Here is a 26,337-nt window from a genome sequence, read left to right as displayed (position 1 = left end):
TAATTGGAATCCTCAAAGTAGAGAAAAAGGGAGATTGGGCTAAAAAGCAGATTCAAAGAACTGTACAGAAAACTTCCTAAGCCCAAAATTAGAACAAAACCAATAAGAAACAAAAACAACAAACTCAATTCCTTAGAGAGCTAACAATTTCAGTAAACTTGGAGCAGTATAAATAGAAAGAGAACCTTACTTATGCGCATCATAGTCCATCTTCTTAAAGCCAAAGCTATGACAAATGTCACAAAAAAGGGTGGTAAATGGTATACTGTTTTAAGGGTATACATTTGGGGAATATGAAGAGCAAATAGAAAAATAGGAATTTGGAATTATCAGGTATGAATTGTAGAGTGTAAAGACTAGGGATAAACTAAATAAATTAAAGATGTATATTGATAACCACAGAGCAACCAATGTACATAAATAATATGAATAAATATATCTAAAAGTCATTATAAAAAATCAAATGGAATACTAATGATTATGAGATTAAGCCAAAATAAGTCAGGAAAGAAAACAACAGAGGACTCAAAAGCTGAAGAGACAAGTAGAAAAAAATGGCTATATGGTAGGCTTAAACTCAACAATAATAGTCGTTAAATGTAAATGATCTGTAATCATGAGGCATATTACAGGGATTCAAACTCGATGTGGATATTATCTTACTATTAATACAAAGCACATCTGAGAGTCTCTCAAAGGATCAGGAGGAGGTAACATCTAGTCATTGCCAGAGCTTTATTGATAAATTTCTTTCATTCGTTTATTCAGTCAACATAATAAATCTTGCTATGTGAAATGCTCCTTTCTGTGCCATGGGAAATAATACTAATTATACAATTATCGTTAGTTGTATTATACTAATTATTTGTATTAATTGTCAATTATTGATTAATCTCTAATACCCCTCAGGCACTATTCTAGATATGTAAATATATTTTTATCAGGACTTCTAAAATCATCGCTAGATAAATGCTCTCTCCATCTGAAAAAGCAGGAACATAAAGCAGTTATGGACCTAGCTCAGGTGGCGGTAGGATTTGGGTTCTGTTCACCAGACTCTCGGCTTCCTCTTCCGTCACATCCACCTGGATGTCTTACTGATTGGAGAACACTGGTCTTAAAAAGAAGCTTAAATTCCTTGACGTTTAATCACCAAGGCTTGAAACATTCATGTTGTTGCCTGGGAGATCTTGAGGACTTCGAAGAAGAAGGGGAATTTTGTCTGGGCTTTAGATGTGAGTACAAGGTCATTAGTTTGGCTCCTAAGGGAACAGGCTGCTGACAAGGCCAGCCAGTTATTCTCTAATTGGGAAATAAAATGTAAAGCAGAGACCTAATTAATACGACTTTCGAGCTGCCTTACCTTTAGCCTCCCCTGTGTACCTTTAGGTACCCAAACACCTGGGGCAAACCCTGGACTTCACTCTTCACAACTGCTGTTTCCCCAACAAGTTTGGGGAATTATAGAATTGCTCAAATGATGCTTTTACAAGGACTCATCATAAAAGAGTCATATTTGAAAATCTCTTCCTTTTATAGTTTCTCCATAAATTTTGCTTATGATTATCCCTGACCAATGTAATATTGAATAATTTTTCTAGAGCACTTCATCATTTTCCATCTATAATATGCACCATCTTGTCTGATCCTCACTGGATTCTTGTGCTCCATTCCGTATCCTACCAAACAGGTTCAAGGTAATCTAATTACATAATTTATTATCAAAAACTAAAGGAAAAAAAGGTCTGTACTAGGATCGGAGGTAAAAGTAGAGGTAATAAGTCTATCCCACTATCAAGGTGCTTAGAAGCAATCCCACAGTAAAAGAATGGCCTGAGGGACAGGTTCTGACAGTGAGAATTGCAGCTGTGTGACCTCCAGCTGAATAGATAGGAAAGAACTCAGGATAGGATTGGCACAGATATAAACCTTCAAGTATAAGAAACACACCACGTGTGACTACGGGAAACTCATTTTAAATATAATGATAGAGATAATTTCAAAGTAACAGGATGGAAAATGATGTGCATGGAAACACAAACCAAAATAAAGCGGGGGTTATATTAATATTGAACAAAGTAGTCTTCAGAGCAAAGAAAAATACAAAGAATAAAGTAGAGCACTGCAAAATGATAAAAGGGGTCATTCCTTCAATTAGTCACCATAGTCCTAAATGGGTTTGCTCTTAACAACAGAGCTTCAAAACACGTGGAGCAAAAACTGACAAAATAAAAATAAATACACAACCCCATAATTATAGTTTGTGGCAAAAATAATCTTCTCTCAATAATTGATATGAAAGTGAGCAAGGATATAAAAGAATTGAACAATATCATTAACCAACAGGATCTAATTGACATTTATAGAACATGCCACACAAAGAGGAGCAGAATACACATTCTTTTCATGTGTACTTGGAAGATTTAGCAAGATAAACCATATCCTGCCTCATAAAACAAACCTAATCAAAGTTGAAAGAATTAAATAATACAAGGAATGTTCTTGGACCACATGGAATTAAAGTAGGAATAAACAAAAAAGATTATAAATTTGCCAAACTTGGGGAAACTAAACAATGCATGTAGATAAAAGATAAATTAGAAAATATTTCAAACTGAATGAAAATGAAAATAGAATATCCTACAACCTTGTGGGATGCAGTTAAAACAATGCATAAGAGGAAAATTAAAAGTATTAAATGCTTATGTAAGACATGAAGAAAGGACTTAAATTAATAATCTAAATTTTTACTATAAGAAGCTGGGAAAGGATGAGTAAAATAAAGCCAAGGCAAACAAAAAGAAGGAAATAAAATTTAAAGCAGAAGCCAATGAAATTTTAAACATAAAAGAATAGATACCTTGACACCAAAAATGTATTCTTGGAACAGATCAGATTAAAATAGATAAACCTCCAGCAAGACAGAAAACATAAAAGAAAAAGAGAAAGGGAACACATCCATGATAAAAATCAGGAAATCCTTCAGAATTAAGGGATAATAAGGAATTATCCCTTATTAGCCACAGACAACTCCATGTACATGTATTTGACAACCTCGATGAAGCAGACCATTTCCTCCAAAACAGCAATCTACCCACATTCAGTCAAGGTGAAACTGATAATCCAAATCATTCTAATACCATTAGGAGTTGAAGTTAAAGTTTGAAAATACTGAAAAGGAAATATCTAAGCCCAGATGATTTAACTGAAGAAATCTATCAAATATTTAAAGACAGAAACACAGCAGCAATTCTATAAAATCTCTTCCGTTAAATAGAAAAGCAAGGGGGGACTTCTCAGCTGTTATGAGGCCAATCCTACTTTGATTCCAAGGACAGGCATAGACAGCACAAGAAGAGAAAACTAGGCCAATTTCCCTCATGAAAATAGACACATTTATAAATATTAGTAAAACAAATCCATCGATATATAAAAAGAATCATGCAACACAACCATATAAGGCCACTTCTTGGAATTGAATCTTGTCCCCTGAAAGACAAGCTCAAGGCCTAAAAACCGTGGATCCTGAGCACATGACCTTACTTGCACCAGGGCGGGCCCTAAACCACAGCGACGGTTGTTCTGGTAAGAAGGGAATACCTGGGCACAGACACGAGGATGCCCTGTGACCACCCAGAGGAGAGCCCCACGGTTGGCCGGCAGCCACCCCCGGAGGCAGGGGGAAGCCGGGAACACTCTCCCCTCCCGCCCTCAGGAGCGCAGCCCTCCAGGCAACCTGGCTCTGGACTTCTGGATAACAGAACTTGGAGACAACAAACTTATGTTGTTTTAAGTCACCTAGTTTGTGGTGCTTTTCTATGGCATCCTTATCCTTAGGAAATTAAGATAATTATGACTTAAAAATCAATCATTTTGAAGTGAAGTGTTGTGATTCCTCCAATTTTGTTTTTCTTTTTCAGTATATCTTTGGCTGTTCAGGTTGTCCTGCCCTTCCAAACAAATTTCATAGTTAGCTTTTCCAATTCAGTGAAAAATGCTGTTGTAATTTTCTTTGGGATCGTGTTAAACTTGTGAATCAGTTTGGGTAGGACAGACATCTTAATGATATTTAGTCTTCCTATCCATGAAGAGGATATTCTTCCATTTATTTAAGTCTCCTTTGATTTCTTTTAACAATGTTGTATAGTTTTCTGTGTACAAGTCCTTTACGTCTTTACCTAAGTTTATTCCTAGGTATTTGATTCTCTTAGTTGCTATTGTAAATGGAATTTTTTTCTTAATTTCCTGCTCAGATTGCTCATTATTGGTATACAGAAATACCGGTGACATTTGCACATTGATCTTATATCCCGGCATGTTACTGAACTCATTTATAAGCTCTCGAAGTTTTGTTGTAGATTTCTCAGGGTTTTCTATGTAGAGGATCATGTCATTTGCAAATAGTAAAATTTTTACTTCTTCCTTTCCAGTTTGGATGGCTTTTATATCTTTTTCTTGCCTAAGTGTTTGAGCAAGTACTTCTAATACACTGTTAAATAAGAGTGGTGACAGCCTTCATCCTTGTCTTGTTCCAGATCTTAGAGGAATGCTTAGAATTTCACCACTGAATACAATGTTAGCTGTAGGTTTTTCAAATACACCCTTTATCATGTTGAGGGAGGTTCCTTCTATTCCTACCTTTTTAAGTGTTTTTATCAGGAAAGGTGTGTATTTTGTTGAATACTTTTTCTGCATCTACAGAGATGATCATGTGATTTTGTTCTTTCAGTCTGTTAATGTGGTATATTACCTTGATTGCTTTTCTTATGTTGAACCATCCTTGCATACCAGGGATGAAATGCACTTGGTCATGGTGTATAATTCATTTGATGTGTTGTTGAATATGATTAACAAGTATTTTGTTGAGGATTTTTATATCCAGTTTCATTAGAGATTGGACTGTAGTTTTTCTTTCTTGTGGCATCTTTGTTTAACTTTGGTATTAGGGTGATATTGGCATCATAGAATGAGTTAGGCAATGTTTCCTCCAATTCTATTTTTTGGGAGGGTTTAAGCAGGATTGGTGTTAGTTCTTTCTGGAATGTTTGGTAGATTTCACCTGGGAAGCCCTCTGGTCCTGGGCACTTCTTAGTTGGGAGGTTTTTGAAGACCGATTCTATCTCATTACTTGTGATTGGTCTGTTGAGTTCATCAAGTTCTTTCATCAATGTAGGGTGCTTCTGTGTTTCTAGAAATTTTTCTGTTCCATCTAAGTTATCCACCCTGTTGGCATACAATTTTTCAAAGTATCCTCTTATGATACTCTTTATTTTTGTGGGGTCAGTATTGATATCCCCTTCCTTGTTTATATTTTATGTATTTGCATCTTCTCTCCTGGGGAGTTCTGCTACATTGTCTAACAGGATGGCAAAAATTCCCTGAGTACAAGGGCAGTGCGTACTGAAGGAACACAGACCATTATGCCAGGCCCTTGATATTGATGATTATACTTTTGAACTTCTTCTTGCAAAATTGAAACTTCATGGCATTTCCACAGCATTGGAATTGTCTGGCATGGCATTGCAATGATACATATAGACCATTATTTATTTTATCATAACCTACAAATCCATACAGGATGGAGTATAAACTGTAGTCCACAGTTAGTAGCAATGCTTCAAAATGTGTTCCTCAGTTGTAGCAAATGTACCACACTAATAAAGGATGTTGTTAATGTGGGAAGTGTGGGAGGCGGAGGGAGTAAGGCATATGGGAATCCCCTATATTTTTTATGTAACAATTATGTAATCTAAAGCTTCATTAAAAATAAAAATTATAAGATTTAAAAATCAGTTGAAGTTATCTACCATGTTAACAATCTAAAGAAAAAAACCCATGATCACATAATTTGATACAAAAATTGCACTTCATAATTTAAAAAAAAACAACTCTCTTCAAACTAAGGAAATGTTCTAAAGCTGATAAAAGGCATCTAAAAAACCCTGCAACTAGCATAATATTTAACAGTGAAAGAATGAATTCTTTCTCTCTAAAATGGTGAATAATGCAAGGATTTCCACTCTTTCCCCTCTAATTTAATATCATCCTAGAAGACCTATTCAGGATAATAAAGCAAGAAAAATAAATGAAAGTAAAATAGATTGGAAAGAAATAAATAAAACAGCCCTAATACGTGATTATCTATGTAGAAAATCTCAAGGAGTCTATAGAAAAACTTGTAGAACTAAAAAGTCAGTTTCATAAAGTCACAGGTTATATAAACAACACAGATAAAGAATTTCTATACACTAGCAATGAGCAATTAGAGATAAATATTCAAACTATTTACAATAGCTTCAATAAATGAAATACTTAGACATAAAGCTAGCACAATTTGTATAGGAAATATCTTCTGAAAACTATAAAATATCAATTAAAGAAATAAAAGAAAATCCCAACTAGTGGAGAAATGTTCTATGTTCCTGGAAAGGGATTCTCAATAGAATAAAGATATCAGGTCCCCCCAAAATGACATGTAGATTAAACACAATACCAATAAAAATTCCAGCAGTAGTTTTTGTTGATGCAGACATCTGAGTCTAAAATTCATGTGGAAATGCAAAGGAAGTAGCCAAAACAATTTTGAGAGGAAAAATAAAGTGGTAGAAATCTCTCTAATCAATTTTAAGACTTCCTATAAAACTATGGCAAGCCAGGACAGTGTGGTATTGGCAGAGGAGTAGACACATAATAAACCACTGGAGTGCAACAGAGAACTCAGAACTCCAGCTACACAGACACCGCCAACTGATTTTTGACAAAGGTGAAAAGCCAATTCAATGGAAAGAGGAGAGTCTATCCAAAAAGATTTTAGAAAATTTGGACATCCACATGTAAATAAAAAACCTAGACCCAAAATAGCTATATCTTATACAAAAACTAATTCAAAAAAATCACAAATATAAATATTAATTATAAAACCTTCAAACGAAAACATAGAAGAAAATCTTTTATGGGCTGTGGCAGAAACGCATGTACAATCCATCAAAGAAAACCATGATAAATTCGATTTCAACAAAATAAAAAATTTATCATCTTATAATTCCGGAGGTTGGTTGGAAGTCCAAAATAAGTCTTCTGGGGCTAAACCCAAGGTGTTGGCACTGCATTTGTTCTGGCAGCTAGGGAGATAATCTCTTTCCAAGCATTTTCCTGCTTCAAAGCCTTCCTGCATTCCTTGCCTGGGGGACTTTCATCCATCTTTCAGATGCATTATACCTTCCTCTGCCTCTGTTGTCACATCTTTTTCTGGAGTTAGCCATCTTGCTTCCCTCTTCTAACGACTCTTACGATGATGCTGGGCCTGCTAGGCAACCAGGATGAGCTCTACATGTCAAGATCCTTAGTTTAATCACATCTGCCAAGTCCCTTCTACCCAGCATGGAACATGTTCACTGGGTCTTGGAATTAGGACTTGGGTTACTTTATTTTTTTATTTTATTTTATTTCTTGATTATCTTTTTTTAAACTTAATAGATCACACAAAATGTTACATTAAAAAACATAAGATGTTTTTATATTCCCCACTCTCCCCCACCCCCATCATTTTGTTTAATTAAATTTTTTTGAAGATACATAGATCACAAAAAAAGTTACATTAAAAAATATGATGTTCCCATATACCCCACACACCTCCACCCCACTCCTCCCACGTCAACAACCTCTTTCATCATCGTGGCACATTTGTTGCATTTGGTGAATGCATTTTGGAGCTCTGCTGTACCACATAGATAATAGTTTAATTGTAGTTTACATTCTCCCCCAGTCCATTCAGTGGGTTATGGCAGGATACATAATGTCCAGCATCTGTCCCTGCAGTATCATTTAGGACAACTCCAAGTCCCGAAAGTGCTCCCACATCACATCTCTTCTTCCCTCTCCCTGCCCTCAGCAATGACCGTGGCCACTTTCTCCACATCAATGCTACATTTTCTTCCATTAGTAGTCACGATAATTCTATAGTAGAATACAAGTAAATCCATTCTAATCCATATTTTATTCCTCCATCCTGTGGACCCTGGGATGGTGATGTCCATTCCACTCTATATTGAGACGGGGCTTAGATTCCACATGGATGATGGATGCAATTCTCCTGCTTGCAGCTGTAGACTCTCTCGGTTCCCTGGTGTGGTGGTTGACCATCTTCACCTCCCTGTTAGCTGACCTGGGTAAGTCCAACGAACTAGAGAGTACATGTTGCAACTCTGCTGAGGCTCAGGGCCCAGCTGGCACATGGACAGTCCAGAGAGTAAAGTCTCCTGAGTATACACCAACCCCAGCACCAGCCACAGTGTCTTTGATTCTATCTAGCACATGTGCATATAGTGGAATACTATTTAGTCCCGAGAAGAACAACTGTTGATACATAACCCTCAAATGCATGTAGCTGAGGGCAACAGGCCAGCTTTAAATTGTCCTATTTTGTGTGCTTCCATTTGTGTGACGTTTTCCCAGATAACCCTGCAGTGATGGAGAACGGGTCAGGGGGTTTGGGTAGGGGAGCATGAAGGGCTTTCTCGGGGTGATGAAGTGTTCTGTGTTTTGATTTTGGTGGTGGTTATCTGAACCTATAAGCTGCATTAAATTTCATAGAACTCTGTACCAAAAAAAAGTTAATTTTATTCTGTACATAAGAAAAAGCAAACAAGCAGCTGGTAAGAGGGGGCTCTCCATCACACTCTGAGAATCAGCCTTTGCCTCTTCCTGTCCCCTGACTGGAGGAGAAGCGAAAAGGGGCCCCAGCGCTCACCTGCTTGCCCGTAATTCACAGAACTCGCAGGGTGTGTCCGCCCCCCCCCCCCCACGCTGTGAGGAAACAGAGCTCCCTGGGTGCGCGGGGGCCCCTGCAGCACCCTCGCTTGGCACCGGTGGCTGAGAACTCCCCTGAAGCTGCACTTTCAAATGCTCCTTGATTAAGTGCATTTTAAATAACGTTTTCCACTGAGTTCCTTTTTCCTTTCGGGAGGCAGAGGCCAAAACAAACATAAAATGAGCTACGGAGCCTCAGCAAGTCTTGTGAGACGCCACTGTCTCCTGGAAAATTGTCCTCGGGAGTTTACGAGGCAAATATAAATACACACTGGAGGAAGCTCCCTGACCTTTAACGTGTTTGCTTTTCAGTAAGATTCCAGCAAGTCTCTGGCCCTGGCAGGTCCTTGGGATTCTAGGCTTAAATCAAAAATCCAAACCACAGCCCAGTCTGGGCAGGCACTTCCAGGGACAGTGTCTCCCCGGATTCTTGTCAGCCAGCCCCTCTGTTTCAGGGAAGGGTTCCAGTGCTCTTTCTGAGTGGCTCATTTCGTCCTCCCAGCTTCAGGGGGAAGGTTCCCAACACAGGAGGAAATGGGATCCCGGGACCTCGGCCCTTGGCTGCACACACAGGAAGAGTCTGGGCTTCTCTGTGGGTGCATGGTTTTCGGTAGCCCGTCCTGCAGAGCTGTCACCTACCAACCACTGACGTCAGCAACGCAGTTGGTGCTCAGTAAGTGACAGGTTTATTACTTGCGGCTAAAGTGGGATTCAGACGCAAGCTTCCCTGCATCGCCACTGTGGATTCGATCCAGTTCCCACACCCGACTGGGCCAGCCAGCAGCTTGCTGCACTGCCTGTGCTCCAGCACCGCAGGAAGCAGCAGCTTCTCCCCGGCCTTGGGGACAGTCGGCCCCTTGGGGACAGCCGGTGTGTCCCCAGCAGGGGAGCTCTTCCTCCTTTCTGCCCACAGAGACGAGGCCTTCCTCCTTCAGGACTTTGCTGTCACTGACACAGGTTGAGCGCCAGCAGGTGGCCGAAACAGCCCAGAGGGTGGAGAGGTCGAGAGCGCCGGGTTAGAGCATGGGCCCTTACACCAGGGGGTGGGCATCGGGAGTGGGCGGCGAAGGCTTACTGTACGCAAGGCTCCTGCAGGGGACGATGGAAGTGTGGGTAACGCGGGTGGCGATGGCAGCACACCACTGTGAATGCAACTAACAGCACCAAAATACAAATCTGAATGCAACTAAAAGGGGAGATGTTAGACTGTGTATAGGATAGCAGAATAAAAAAATGGTTTAACTGCATGGCACTGCGCTACACAGTGGGCCCTAAGCTAAGCCATGGACTGAGTCCTAGCTCAGTCATTAAGAAGCACACTGTGGCAGACGTTCCACACGGAGCCCGGCGGTGGCGGCGTGTGGAGGGGGGATCCTGCCTCCCGGCCTGCTTGCTCTGTGAACCCAAGCCCTCTCTAACAGAAGGAAAGCGGCCCTGCCGTCCAGGGTCAGGAGGCCTGGTCCCACAGCTGCTCCTGGACAGACGTGGAGCCCCTTTCTGCACGGCTCGGGCAGGCGCCCCTCAGGCCTCCAGGGGGCCTGGGGGCTGGACGATGGCACCCCCGGGGAGGGGGAGAGGGCCTCGTTGGCTCCAGTGACACTTTCAGATAAGGCAACAAAGGCTACTTTAAGGCCCAAAATGATGCTTTTTTGATAGTTCCTCTTATTTGGTGAATTTAGATGTTAGGAAAAAAAAGGCACCGGCAGAGGATTTTAGTGTCAGGACTGAGGGAGGGGACCGCGCCGTCACCTCCAACTCGGTGAGCCCTTTCCTCAGATCAAAGCAGAGCCGACTGTCTGAATTAGCAGAGTTCGGGGGATTTTGCAAGTTTTGTTTTATTTTCTGTTTTTTCTCTGGTTTTAAATAGAAGATAGCTCCTTTCGAAAATACATTAAAAAAAAAAATAGAGGATGTAAAAAGTAGTAGGGAAGTAATTACCATATTTCCTTGCCCAGAGAGCAGATGAGGACAGCGAATGTTTTGGGTGTTCCTCTGAGTCCCGAATCTCACTGTGTCGTGGAGATCGTAACCTGTGTGCCCGTGTGTGCATGCATATGGGCGTGCCGTGGGTGTGTACACAGGGATATGGCCATCATGTGGGTGTGTCACGTGGGTGGGTTGCACATGGGTGTGCACCCACGTGTGTGCCATGTGGGTGTGTCGTGTGGGTGTGTCATGTGAGTGTGTACATGAGTAACACCATGGGTGTCACATGGGCGTGCCATGTGGGTGTGCCGTGGGTGTGTCATGTGGTGTGTCAGTGGTATGTCACGTGGTTGTGTGCAGTTTTGTATTCTGTTTTCCTCCCTCAGCATCAAACCATGGGTATTTTCCCTTATCGTTAAGGACAGGGAAAGACTGAGGAGCTTTTACTCACTGGAGGAAACTAAGGAAAGGTCATAGCTGTATGCGAAGCCAGATTCTGGACAGCACCTGGGAACAAAAAAAAGACCTTTTTGGAAAAACAAATGAAATTCGACTAAGGGCTGCAGGTTCAGGTTTTGATCGTTGGTCTATGACTATGTAGCCTGTTAACTCTACAGGACCTTGGCTGACAGGTGCATGGGAATTCTCCATACTCTCCATGCAACTTTTCTGTAAGTCTAAAATTATTTCAAAATAAAGTTTAAGAACCTCCTCAGTATACATTAAGATGTAATGAGAGATACGATTTGTATCCATTTTTTCATGTGCTGCTTGACTGAGCTGCAGTGATGCAAGAGTGAGCACCATTCTTTTTATATCTCTTCTGAAACCTGGAGAACTTTCTTAAAATAGAGCCCCAGAGTGAAATTACAGGTCAGAGGATTTAAATATCTATAAGTCTTTCGGTACATATTATTTAAGAGCTCTCAAGCTCTGTCAAAGAACAATTAACATTCTGATTAGCAATTTATGAATGTGGTTTTATAATTAAAAAAGAGTTATTGTTAATCTGAGAGGTAAAGACAGATTAGAAGTTTTTAGATTCCTTTTCTTTATAAAAAACTTCAAAGATCTACCTTTTGATCCTTGGAGTTTAGACGTTTTCTTATTGATTTGTATAAAGTGTTTATAAAGAAAGGGTGACAGTCCCTTGTCTGCTCTATCTTTCACACATTTTGCTTGGCTTGGAAAATTTTTGGCACATGCATTTTAATATAATAAAAGTATACACTTTAATGGAAACAAGGTCTGAACTGTATCTTAGGTAACTTTAGTACTAGCATTTGCATTAATGCATGATTAGGACATTGTTAATTAACAGAATTCTCCGGACAGTTATTCTCCTTAGGTGGTAAGAACTGCCCTCCTGTTACTAGGGAAATAAAATCATTTGTTTTTAGATAAATGACCCAAATTTCCAAATGAAGTGAATGGAAAGACACCTTTTCCTGGCTTGGATTGGAGATGCCCAGTTTAGAATAGAGCCCACAGGTCACAAGCCAAGTGGCCTTGGGTAGATCCTCCAGCCTCTCCTTGCCTTAGTTTCTTTATCTGTAAAATGGATGTTCTATCTTCTGATAGGCCATTTAGACCATAAATCTACATATTTCTGCATTCACACAGCAAACAATTACAGTAAGGCTAATGTGAAGAGAAACATTCTGTAGTTGCAAACAGTTCGTGAGAATAATTAAGACAACTCTGGGAGTCACCTAAAACTCTGAATACCAGGTCTGAAAGTTTCTGTCTTCTATGAACATATTTTTAACATTTCAAATTCCTTTCAGTGCAGTTTCCCCACTTTAATGGAAGTTCAGAGAGAATTAATACATAGTAATGTGTTATGTTTTTCAGAAATTTCTCAATTTCATTTACGTTTTCAAGTTTGGAATCATACTGCTGTTCATATTAGAGTCTGTGCCAGTTTTGTTTATTTCCTGTCATTCCTAATACAGTTTATGTTGATATTCTCTTCCTTTCTTACCAGTATCTCCACAGGGATATTTGTTTTATTATTTTTTTTCAAAGAACCAACTTTTTTCCTGTTGATGTTCTTTTGTTTTTTATACATAATGTCATTATCTCCTGATAGTTATCTTTCCCTCCCTATCAATATTTTTGGGTCTTACTTTCTTTTTTCAATATTTCAAGATGGATGATTAGTGCACTATTTTTCATCTGTCTATATTTCAAACACACCTATTAAGTTATTCTTTTCTATCTGAATACTACTTTTTGCTCTCATCATGTAGCATTCATTTTCATTTAGTTCTAAAGTATTTCTAATTCCCATTACGATTTCTTCTTTGAATGATGAGTTATATAGAAGTGCTTTTTCTCTAAACATCAGGGTTTTGCTTGCAATTTCTTTAGACTGCAGCCAGTGAACATGCTCTGTGTACATGCTCTGTGTGAAAACGGTGCTATGAATCGTGCTTGAGATTTATCTATAGCTCAGCATGATTCATTTTCCTAAATGCTGTGTGCATAGGAAATTGTTTTCTGCAGCTATTGGATGCAGCATTTTGCTTATATTAATCATATAACCTTGTTTATTTGCATTTGAATTTTCTACAAAAGTCCTATTTTTCAACAGCCTGAATCAATCAACCACTGAGAGACATTTACTAAAATCTGAAACTATAATGATGCAATTTTGGATTTGTTGATGTAGTGCTGTCAATTTTTGTGAGGATATTATAGTGTGAAGAAGTTCAGAAGTAATTATTTGAGATAGAGTAGTTATTTGATAAAGAGAGTGACTCTCTTTATCTTTAATGATGTTTTTTATCCTTAAAGTCTATTTTTATTTGGCATTGGTAGAGCTAATCTACCTTTATTTTGATTCTCATTTGGCAGCTATGTTTCTTTCCCATTGTTTTATTTTTGGCATGTATTTAACATCTACTTTTGATATACCACTATTAAAAACACCCTATGGGGCCCCTTTACATATGTTAAAATTACTCATATTTGATTTGTTTTCATCATCTTATCTTTTCCTTTTTGTTCAACCCAGGTTTTCTGTTTCTTATTTTCTTTTTTCTTGCCTTCTTTTGAATTTCTCTTAAGACATTAATTTATTGTCATTTGAAATAGTTATAGTTCATTTGGATGCATGCCCATATTCATTTCCCACTTTCTTTGTCCTCCACCACTTTATTTTCTATCTGGAATTTACTTTCCTAAAGAACAACATTTCAATTTTCCTATAGTAATAATTGTTAAACTAAAAAATGTCTTCATATTACATTTATGCAGGAAAGATTATTTTTTCTGTATATACAATTCTAGGTTGATATTAATTTTATTTTAGTATTTGAATATTGTTTGATTATATTCAGGATTTCACTGTTTTGAGAAATTAATTTCAGCTTAATATTTGCCTGTTTGAAGGTAATCATCCTGTCCCCTCCTTCTTCCCTTCTCTGGCTGATTGTAATATTTTCTCTTCATTGCAGTTGTCCAAGTCTTTAAACATTTCTTGTACATTTCAGGGTATATGTCTTGCACTTCTTTTGTATAGAACTGTTTCCTTAATTTCCTTAATTTCAGTTCTGGATTGTTCATTGCTAGAATATAGATATACAACTGATTTTGCATATTGATCCTATATCCTGCAACCTTGCTGAACTTGTTTATTAGTTCTAATAGTGTTTTCATGTAATCTGCAAATAGAGAGATTTTACTTCTTCTTTTCCAGCCTGGATGCCTTTCATTCCCTTATCCTCCCTAATTGCTCCAGTTCAGTGTTGAACGGATGTAGTGAGCGAGAACATCCTGACTTGTTGTTCTTTGGGAGAAAGTATTGATTCTCCCACATTAAATACGATGTTAATTGTGGGCTACTCATGGATGGACATTATCAGGCTGAGGAAATCTCTCTTCTATTTCTAGTTTGTTGAGTGTTTATAACCAAAAAAAAGGTATTCAAATGTATTACAATGTTTTCTTTGTCTACTGAGATGAGCATGTGATTTTGTCTTCTATTAATACACACAATCGTTTTCTCCTTACAGGACAATTCATGGTTTCTTTTTCTTCTAGAGATTGTTGTCTTGTGTTGTGTTTTGTTTTGTTTCTTTGCTTGTTCTCTGTTTTTGTTTTCTTTAGGAAGCACCAAGAACTGAACCTGGAGGAAGCAGGTGCTCAACTGCTTGCCACATCCATTCCCTCCTCATTTGTCGTTGTTTTTTTCCTCATTTTCTGTTCATTGTTTTTGTTCACTGTCTGCTCATTGATTTTGCTCATTGTTTTTGCTTGATGTCTGCTCATTGTCTGCTTATTGTTTGTCTTCTTTAGGAGGCACCCTGAACTGAACCTGGGATCTCCCATGTGAGAGAAAGGCACTTTAACTGCTTGAGCCACATCAGCTTCTCTAAAGGTAGTTTCAGTGGTTTCTGTCTTCCTAGGAATTTGTTTATTTCATAGAGGTTATCTAATATGTTGGCATACAATTTTCTGTAATATCCCTCTGCAATAATTTTTATTTCTCCATGGTAAATGGAGATGTCCTTTATTTCATTCCTGATTTTAATGATTTGAGCCTACTCTCTTTTTTACTTGGTCTATCTAAAAGTTTATCTTTTTTTTTTCTTTAATTCTTTCCAAGAATATGCTTTGGGTTTTGTTCATTTCTTTTTTTTTTTTTTTTTCTATTCTTGCTTTCATTCATTTACACTCTAATCTTCACTATTTGTCTCTTCTGCTTGCTATGGGTTAAGTTTGCTCTTCTTTATTCTGTTTCTTAAGATGGAATGTTAAGTAATTGACTTGAGATTTTCCCCTATTTTTAATATAGATGTTTACAACATTATTTTAGTTGCATCTCGTAAGATTGGTAGGTGGTTTCCTTCATTTCAAAGTATGTTTTAATGTCCCTTGTCATTTTCTTCTTTTACCCATTGTGTATTTAAAAAGTCTATTGTTTAATTTCTAGATCTTTCAGAATATCCCAAATTTCGTACTGTTATTGATTTCTAATTTTATTCCATTGTGGTTAGGGAGCATATACTGTCTATGATTTCAATCATTTATAATTTATTGAGGTTTATTGAATGACCTAACACATGATCAACCCTGGAGAATGTTCCATGCTCATTAGAGAAGAATACGCAGTCCACTGCCATTGGGAGGAGTGTTCAATTGATGCCTGCTATGTCTGGTGATTTATAGATTTGTTCACGTCCTTTATTTCCTCGTGTCTTCCACCTACTTGTTCTATCCATTATTGAAAGTAGGGTATTGAAGCCTCCAACTACTTTTAAATTGTTTCTCTCTCCCTTGAATTCTGTCAGTTTTTGCCTTAAGTAGTTTGGACTCTATTAAGTTTACATGTGTTTATAGTTATATGTTTCAGAGGAGAGACCCTTTTGTCATTATAAAATGTCTTTCTGTGACATTTCAAAAATACATATATACATAGATGTCATATGTACAGATATAGCATAGTTTTTATTTAGTTGTTGCCTAGGGGGTTATAATTAATATCTTAACTTTAAAAAGTATAGTTTGGAAGAGTAACAACTTATTTTCAATTCTATACTCAAATATTTTCTCCAGCATAGCTCTTTTCCCTCTACCCACTTTGGATTATTATTGGCATATAATTATGTCTTTATCCCCTATAATCCCATTGACACAGTTTTATAATTATCACTATAAGCATTGTCATTTAAAGCAATAGTGATAGGAAAAAGTTATTTAAAAAATCATTTTCTTTTGTGTTTCCTATTTAATTACCTTTAACTTTGTTCTTTATTTCCTCATGTAGACGCAAGTTATGGTCTAGTATCCTTTCAGTTCATCCTCAAGCAGTCCCTTCAGTATTTTTTTCCAATCCTCTCAGTTTTTTGAATTTGTGAATAAATTAACTTTTCCTTAGTTTTTGAATGATAGTTTTGCTAGATATATAGTGGTTTTTTTATTGACATTCTTTTTTTTCAACACTTTGAAACTGCAATTACATCACCTTCTGGCCTCTATGATTTCTAATGAGAAGTCAACTGCCAGTCCTATTGAGTAGCACTCATATGTTATGTGTCACATTTCTTTTGCTGTTTTCAAGAATCTTTGTCTTTAGTATTTAAGAGTTTGACTATGTCTAGCTCTGGATTGAGTTTATTCTTTCTGGAGTTCATGGAACCTCTTCAATTTTCAGATTGTTTCATCAATTTTGAGAAAAGAATTGGACCATTATTTCTTCAAATATTCTTTCTGCCCTTTTCTCTCAATCCATCTTCTATTTCTTCTGTGACTTTCATGGTGTGTAGGCTGGTTTACTTTATGGTTTCCTGAAGGTCTCTGAGACTCTTTTCATTTTTATTCATAATTTTTTTTTCTAGTCCTTGGATTGGATATCTCAATTGACATATTTTCAAGATCATATGTTCTTTTCTCTGCTTGCTTGAATCTGTTGCTGAGCACTGTTGCTGATGTTTTCATTTCAGTTATTGTACTTTTCAACTCCAGAAGTTCTATTTGGTGTTTTTGTTTTTTTTTTTTAAAGATTTATTTTTATTTATTTAATTCCCCTCCCCTACCCCGGTTGTCTGTTTTCTGTGTCTTTTTATTGCGTCTTGTTTCTTTGTCCGCTTCTGTTGTCGTCAGTGGCACAGGAAGTTTGGGCAGCGCCATTCCTCTGCAGGCTGCACTTCTTCTTTCGCGCTGGGCGGCTCTCCTTATGGGTGCACTCCTTGCGCGTGGGGCTCCCTTATGCACAGGGGACACCCCTGTGTGGCACAGCACTCCTTTGCACGCATCTGCACTGTGCATGGGCCAGCTCTACATGGATCAAGGAGGCCCAGGGTTTGAACCACGGACCTCCCATGTGGTAGACGGATGCCCTAAACACTGGGCCAAAGTCCGTTTCCCTATTTGGTGTTTTTTATACTTTCTGTCTCTATTGATTCTTTTTGATGAGATATCATTTTCATTTTCATACTTTTGTTTAATTCTTTAGACATGGTTTTATTTTTTAACATAATTTAATAGCTGATTTAAAGTCTTTGACTAATAAGCCCAATATCTCAGTTTTCTCAGGGATAGTTTCCTGTGTTTGAGTCAAACTTTCCTATTTCCTTCCATGTCTCATCTAATATATTGTCATGGAAATTGGACATTTTAAAGAAATCAGATTCCCACACCCATTCCAAAGGTTTGTTTTTTGGTGCTGTATGTTGTTTATGTTTCTGTTGATGTTTGCTTGTTTAGTGACATTTCTAGACTAATTCTGTAATGTCTTTATTCTTCATCCTGTATGGGCACTGAAGTCTCTTTATTGGATAGCTTAGTGGTCATCTAATGATTATATTTTACTTTTTAAAATGCCTTGAATTAATCTATCTACCAGCCTTTGTTGAGTGGCTGCATGTGTGTGTGTGTAAGGGAGAAGCAGCTTGGTTGTAATGCATGATAGGCAATTTATAACTCTGCTATACACTTCATTTTGTGATTGTGCAAATCCTCAATTTCAGCCAGAAGTGAGCTATGGGGGCCTTTGTAGGTTTTTCTTGAATGTGTGCATACCTTTGCACATACATGTGGCCTTCTTTTGCTTTTCAAACTCTCTTGTGGACACTTTGTTCCCTAGATTTTCCTTTTGAGATTTTGGTCAACTTATTTTTAACTCTTATTGACATCACTGGCTTATACAACTATAATGTTAAGCAGCTGCTACTGATTGTTATCAATAAATGCCCGAGGGATAGGATTGTTTCCATTGAATGAGCTCTCAGTCAGGCCTAATGAATACTAGCTCTGATGAGTTATCTATTCAGGGAGGTTCTGGATAGGGCAAATAGTGGTAACTCTCTGTAAAAGCAGCTTCTGGGGAGCTCCAGACCATTCTGCACCTGCTAGTGGCTGAGGCTGCTGATTTGCATAGCTATTGCAGTTATGTTGGTTTTCACAGAGATCATGTAATTGGAGAGAAGGGGTGGGAATAAGTCAATTTAAAATACCAAAATGTTTAATATTTTTACCAAGATTTAGCAATTTCTCTTGAATAAATGCTCTTTAAATTGTTGCAAGGCTTTTTTGTACAGGGTCCTGAAAAGGTTAAATTTGGCAATTTTTGCTCAATGCTTTTATGGAGTAAGGGATTTCCCAAGTCCCTTTCTCAATCATCCTGGAAGTCTATTCCAGCGATTTCTTAAAAAGCTAAAAATAGTCTTACCATACATTTCTTCATTTGTGATCCCTGGTAGTTATGTTGTAGAATTTGAGAGAGGTTCAATTATTTGCATATAGAAAGGCCAGGACTCAGGAATGATTTTGAGAAGGAAAAATGTTTTATTGATGGCTGGCTGGACTCGGGAGCTTTCTGTTGCAAACCCGAGCCCCAAACAAGACTTTTGAGTCCCTTTTATACAGTGAGGAAAGGTCAAATGGTTTCTTTTGTTTCAGTTCTCAATAGGCTTGAATTAGCATATATCTTCCACATCCTAGGTAAACTTTTAGCATGGACTTCATACATTCTAGATAAGCTTTTAGCACATTTGGTTTGCATTTCCCCTGAATATTCAAAGTCTATAGAGTTTGCACTGATAAACTGTTTCCTGGGACTGGAGTCATTGCCATGATTACCAAGGGCAGGGCTGCGCCTCTCATCATCCCACACCCACAAGTCAGTACAGACAGCTTAGGTTAAGGTTATCTCAGAAGAGACAAAGAGCCTCCCACTCATAGCCCACATCATTTACACAACTTATTTGAAAACTTTTATGTCCCCATAAAAGTCTGTATGTGAATGTTTATAGCAGCTTTATTCATGATCACCAAAAACTGGAAGATAGCAACATGTCTATAAACAGAGGAATGGACATACAAACTTTGGTACATCCATACAAAGAAATACATCACTGACAAAAGGTAATGAACTATCAAGCCATGCAAAAACATGGGTGAATCTCTTTTTTCCTTTTTAGAGATTTGTGGGTTTATGGAACAATCCTGCATAAAAATAGAGGATTCCCATTTACCGTCCACCACCATGCACTGGTGTGGAATACACCACCACACATCATCCATTTGGTGTGGAATATTTTCTTTTTACAATTGGTGATAGGTTTTTAAAATAATTATACTATTAATTAAAGTCCATGGTTTAACTTAATGGCTTACTGTTTGTGTAGTATGGTTCCATAGATTTCTTAAAAAATTATTGTCACCCTATATACAATCTAACATTTTCCCTTTTAAATATGTTCAGAGATATATTTTGGTGCAACATGGGTGAATCTTCAACATATATTGCTAAATGAAAAAAAAACTCAAAAAAACTAATATTCTATGATTGACATTCTGGAAAGGCATAACTATAGAGATAAACAGATCAATGGTTTCAGGAGTTTGGGCAGGGAAGAAGGTATGGGTAAGTGAAGCAAGGAAAGTTTTAGGCTAATGGAACTATTCTCTACGATAGTCTGAAAGTGGATATGTAAAACTGCGCTTGTCAAAAAAACTGAATTTTTTGGTAAAATTGCACCTTAATATATACAAATTTAATAAACTGAGGAGGTTAAGGATTATAGTTTGTGATGCAGACTGTGATGGAAAAAATCTGGTTATATTTGAAAGGTATGAAATAACCTCCTTAAAGGGGGTGAGAGAAAAGGTGCTGACCTAATTAACTTTGAAAATTAGTAGAAATTGCAGACTAAATGCCAAAGGAGGTGCACATAAATCCTGTATTCTAGTTGATATAGTTGTTTCTCATGGGGGTTGAAAACAATTTTGTAACTACCACACATGTACACTGGATTTGTGCAATTAAGTAAAATAGGTAGATGGTGAATGCCAGGTTTCTCACTGTTGGAGCAGGAGCTTACAGACAAGCAAGGGAAGAAGGTTAGAATGACCCATCTGGCAATGGATTAGAGCTAGAAACATTAGTATGAATTCATGTTGAGCTTCATATAGATGCAGATGTTTACATATAGAAATATTTATAGATATGTGTACATAAACAGGTTAGCATGCATGTGTTTATTTCCTTTCTCTCTCAAATGAGAAGATCCAGAGGTAATGACATCCCAGTTAAAACAAGTAAACACAGGCTCAGATTTTGGTTTCTAATACCATTCATTCTTCAATAAAATGAACCAGGACTCTTTGAAGAAATGGTTGAATCTAGAACTGAAACATGGAATATACAAGATAGGGTTAGAGCATCTTGTAATACCATAAAGTAAAGAAATGCATTAAAACAAAAAAAAGAACACAGTGATGGAGCAATGTCAAAAGGACACAAAAAAGGAAGATGGCAGCAGAGTAGGGAACTCTAAGAGTCAGTTTGTCATACAGGGAAGCTAGTAACCAGCTGGGATCTATATCAATCACCTGTTTAGGGGGCTTGAGACCAGAGGAATACTGTACATCATCCAAGAAAGAGCAGAAGGAAGGAACTAGCCATCTGTGGTGAAGATTGTTGAGTAGATCCCTCCATGTTGTGGAGGTTGGTGTCCATCCCCCACCTTGGAGCCACTCCCTGGCTGGAAATGGAAGTTCCTTTCCCAAAAACAGGGGAGGAGGTGTTAACTGGGCACCAACTATGGCTGTTGATTAGCAAATTCATCTACCTAGATTCCAATAATAAGTACAGCTAAAATTTGAATCCTTCCAAGTCAGAAAGAAGCTGGCAACCTCCATTTTAACTCTACCGCAGGCAGGACTAGAAGTGGGGCTGGTTGAAAATCACAGTGACTTCCTGGATGGTAGAGATCAGCTTCATTCTGCACAGATCAGGCTACAGCCTGCAGCCTGGTCTCCCACCCTGCCCCTGGCAGAAGAAAAAGGCGGGCATATCTCCATCAGTGTTGGGCATTTGCAAACAGTTTCAGCCAGTACAGCTTAGATTACTCCCACAGCCTTAACTACCTCCCCACTCCTATCAGGGGATGAAGGTGGGTGGAGCTTCATCAATCTCTCTGGGCAACAGACAATTTCAGCCCGTATGGCTTAATTACTGCCCTCACCATTGGCTCTAACCCTGCCCCTGGCAGTGGAGAAAGGTGGCAGAGCTTCATTTGTTTCTGGGAAAGTGTGGGCAGGTTCAGCATGCACAGCCTAGAGTACCAAATTCACCCTTGGCTCCTGCCCTGCCACAGCTGGGAAGAAAGGTGAATGGAGTTTGGTAGGTTTCTGGGGGCAACCACAGTTACAAACTGATCAGCTCAGAAAGCAATCCATAGTCTATGTCTCAACCCCACCTCTGGCAGGGGAGGGACTGGAGGTAATTTAGACACACAGAGCCCTCTTGGAGTGGCAGAGAATACCTTGTTGAAGGTTGACTCTTTCTCAAGTAAAGGGAGAGCAAGGTCCATTACTGGTTGTGGCACTCAAATAAAGATCTCAGGTCGCAGGGTCTGGGACCTTTGTGACAGTTTCTTCCTGGTGCAGGTTGGCAGCCTCATTCTCAATTACACTTTTGACAGGGACTAAGTCACCTGAGAATTAAAGGCACAGCATTACTTTAGTGCTTCATGGAAGAGCTGGTTGAAGAGAAATCATCTGCAGGGTACATCAGGAAAGTGTAAATTCATAAAGTCACCAAAGAGAAGTTTGGCAGCGTTTCAGGTCTCCTTCCCTGAGAACATTGGAAATGATCTACACCCCTTTGTGGGTCCCTGGGCCTGTGTTGGCTGGGAAATCTGATGTGGGAAGGGTGTCTCTACAGGGATGCCCCTACCAAAATTAGCCTAACAGGTAATAGAAGCTAGAGAAAATGAAAGGAGAGGTAAAAAGTATAAAGAAATTAATAAAAAACAAAAAGGATTAACATTCCTGGTAGAGTAACAAAGGAATAAAGATTTCTCCTTTGGATGAAATAAGTTCACAAACAATTCCATCTCAAAAATTGTACCATAGATTCAGAAAAAGAATTAGATGAATAAGGACTGAAAAAAATCTAATTTGTTAAATATGAGCTATTATGAAGTTCCAGAATAAGTTTAACAAGTGTCAAAGAGAAGCTTTAGCACAGAGTCAATAAATAAAAAAGCCCTAGGCTAAAGAGACAACCTGAGCCCACAATAAACACATCAAGAAAATCAGATGTCAATACACCAGCAAAAAATTACAAGCCATACTATGAAACAGGAAGATATGGTCCAGTTAAAAGAACAAATTCAACCTACAGAAAACACACAGAACTTGAGACAACTAATCACAAATGTTCAAACAAATCTCTTTAATAAATTCAATGAGATGGCTAAAGAGATTAAGGATATCAAATAAGAAACTAGGTGAGCACAAAGAACTTGAAAGCTTGCAAGGAAAAATAATAGATCTTATGAGAAGGAAACACAAAATAAATGAAATTAAAAATACACTGGAGATATACAACAGCAGATTTGAAGAGGCAGAAGAAAGGATCAGTGATCTAGAAGACAGGGCTTCCAAAATCAAACACATGGAAGAACAGATAAATAAAAGAATGGGAAAAAGTGTAACAGGGTCTCAGGGAACTGAATGACAACATGAGGTACATAAATATATGCAGCGTGGGTTTCCCAGAAGGAGAAGAGAAAGGTAAAGGAGCAGAAGGAATATTTGAGGAAATAATAGTCAAAAATTTCCCAACTCTTATGAAAGACATAAATGTCTGTGTCCAAGAAATACAGCATGCTCCAATCCAAATAAATATGAATAGACCTACTCTAAGACTAATCAGAAAGTCAAATGTTAAATATAAAGGGAGAATTCTGAAAGTAGCAAGAGAAAAGGGATTCATCACATACAGGCAATTCTCAATAAGATAAAGTGCTGATTTCTCATCAGAAAACATAGAAATGAGAAGGCAATTGTAAAATATACTTAAGATAAAAAAGCAAAACTGCCAGCCAAAAAGTCTTTATCTGGAAAAAGCAGCTTTCAAAACTCAGGATGGGTCTATAGTATTCACAGATAAACAGAAACTGAGAGAGTTTATCACCAATATTACAAGAAATATGGAATGTAGTGCTGCAACCTGAAATGAAAAGACAGGAGAGAAAGGCTTGGAAGAGAGCCAAGAAATAAAGATTATCAGTAAAAGTAATTAAAAGTGTAAAAAGAGAGATGAAAAATAAATATGACATATTGTAGACAAAAGAAAAATTGGTGAAATAAATACAGCCTTTATGGTAATAATATTGAATGTTAATGGATAAAAGTGCCCAATCAAAAGACACAAATTAGCAGAATGGATAAAAAATATGAGCCATCTATATACCTATCTATGAGAGACTCACCTTAGTTGCAAAGATACAAAGAGGTTGAAAGTGAAAGTTTGGAAAGGTTATTCCATGCATACACAAACAACAACAAAAATTTTGGTGGCTATATTAATATTGGACAAACTCAAATTCAAATGAAAAGCTGTTATATGAGACAAAGAAGGACATTATATATTAATAAAAAGGACAATCCACCAAGAAGAAATAACAAGGATAAATATTTATACACCTAACCTGGGGGTCCCAAGATACATGACACAAATGCTGCCATGGCTGAAGGAGAAAACATATGTCTCTACAGTAATAGTTGAAGACTTCAATGCACTGCTCAAATAAATAGATAGAATATGTCTTTTAATTTTTAAAAATTGAAATTATGCAAAGCACTTTCTCTGATCCCACTGGCATGATGCAGGAAGTTAATAAAAGGGAGAAAACAAGAAAATTCACAAATGTATGTAGGTTAAATAATACACTTTTAAACAACCAGTGGGTCAAAGAAGAAATTACAAGGAAAATCAGTAAGTACAACGAGACAAATGAAAAAGAGAACATAACATATCAAAACTTATAGGACATAGAAAAGTAGTGCTAAAAGGGAAATTAATAGCTCTAAATACCTACATTAAAAAGGAAGGAAAAGCTAAAATTAAAAACCTGACTACACATCTAGAGGAATGAGAAGGAAAAAAAAAACAAAATAGCAAACTCATCACAAAGCAAGAAGAAGGAAAGAAATAGCAAATTTTAGAGAATGAATGAAATTTAGAAAAAAATCAGCTCTGTTTATTTTTTTCTAGTAATTTCTTATTTTCTATTTCACTTAGTTCTGCTCTGATCTTTGTTATTTCTTTATTCCTCCTTTGGAGTTAGTTTTTTCTTTGTTTGTTTGCTGTTTTTTACTAATTCCTCCAAGTGTGCAGTTAACACTTCAGTATTAGCTCTTCTTTTTTGAGGTATGAATTTATGGCAATGAATTTCTCTATCAGAACAGCTTTTGCTGCATCCCAAGTTTTTAATTTGTTGTGTTGTCATTTTCATTGGTTTCAAGGTAGTTTCTGATTTCTTATGAAATTTCCTCCTTGACCAACTGTTTATCTAAAAGTGTGTTGCACACAGGCAAAATCTATGATAAAGTGGAGATAAGTAGCTGTGTAGTGAAGGGATGATATGGGGACATAGGGATACTATTCAGTGTTGCTTTGTAGGCTTAAGGGGGACTAGGGTTGGGAGGATGGGTGAGATGGTCCATGGAATTGGGGGGAAGGCTAGGGGAAGCAGGTGAACACAGGAGATTGTCAGGTACGTGGTTGAAACTATAATGTTGAAAAAACTCTTTAGAAAATATAATAAGGAAGGGTTACTGGTTTAAGGTGTTTGGTGGGGGGCATCTGGCACAGGGAACACCTGGGGCAAACTTCTAGGGAGTATGTGAATGTTCATCTTGTTCTAGTGTTTTATATCAGTGGGTGGAGACCCATACAATGAGTGGGAAGGTGTTGTACCCCATCCTGGGGAGGCTTGATGCTCTCAAACAGAGGGGAGCGTGTCTCTTGAGAGCATGAGTGGCTCCCACTGGGGGAGCACAGACTAGTGCATCAAGACCTCAGCATTCCTGCAAGCACCTGTGAATCTGGTCCTTAAAGCAGTGAAACTTGGTTGTCACTGTGGGCCCTGAGGGGAGGGGGGAAGAGGAATAGAATAGATGTAGAGGGGGTAGCCAGGGGGCAATGAAAGTGTTCCACAAGATCATGCATGAATGGATATAAGCCATGTTAAATTTCCCCCAAAATTTATAAAAGTGTACTATATTTCAATATCTGTACATCAGCTGTAGCAAATACAACACCCACATGAAAAAGATCATTGCTGGGGGAGGGGGAAAAGTGTTTGATGTTGAGTATATGGCAGCCCCCTATAGTCTATGTGATCTTATATATCCTTATTGTGATCTAATACTTTTTTGAAGACATAATAATTTTTTTTTAAAAAAAGGATGTAGACCCTGAGAAAGGAGTGGAAGAGATTGCCTTGCTAATGTACATACTGGGAAACACCTATTACAGTGATGAAAGGCAAAATGTCAAAAACAAAGGTTTATGATATTTTCCATTTTTTAATACTCCAAATTTATTTTTTACTTATTTTAGTTTTTCTAAATTATTATGTATTCTATTTCTAATCTTTAAACCTATCATTACTATTTCATTTTCCTACTAATTGAATCTGGTAATATATTAGGCTTCATTATTTAAGAAGTTTTGGATCACAGATGGGTTCAACTATGGCAGGGAAGGAGCACTGGTGTGGGGTGTCATTGATTGGGGATGCATGAATGGAAGGAAGTTCTCCAGGGCATGCATATAGGGTATATAGTTATGTTCAG

General features: G+C 37.8%; 1 long non-coding RNA gene across 1 annotated transcript in view; it reads left to right on the top strand.

Annotated features, from left to right (window-relative positions):
• Positions 1 to 15,066: 15,066 nt before the first annotated feature.
• Positions 15,067 to 26,337, top strand: part of LOC131275955 (uncharacterized) — a 35,790-nt gene continuing 24,519 nt past the window's right edge. The window contains exon 1 of the long non-coding RNA XR_011647424.1: positions 15,067 to 15,118. This is a non-coding gene — a long non-coding RNA (uncharacterized lncRNA). The remainder of the gene's footprint in view (positions 15,119 to 26,337) is intronic.

The sequence above is a fragment of the Dasypus novemcinctus genome, chromosome 25 (genome assembly GCF_030445035.2).
Source record: "Dasypus novemcinctus isolate mDasNov1 chromosome 25, mDasNov1.1.hap2, whole genome shotgun sequence".
NCBI lineage: Eukaryota > Metazoa > Chordata > Mammalia > Cingulata > Dasypodidae > Dasypus > Dasypus novemcinctus.
Note: the sequence above shows the minus strand (reverse complement) of the source record. Positions and strands in the feature narration are given on the sequence as shown.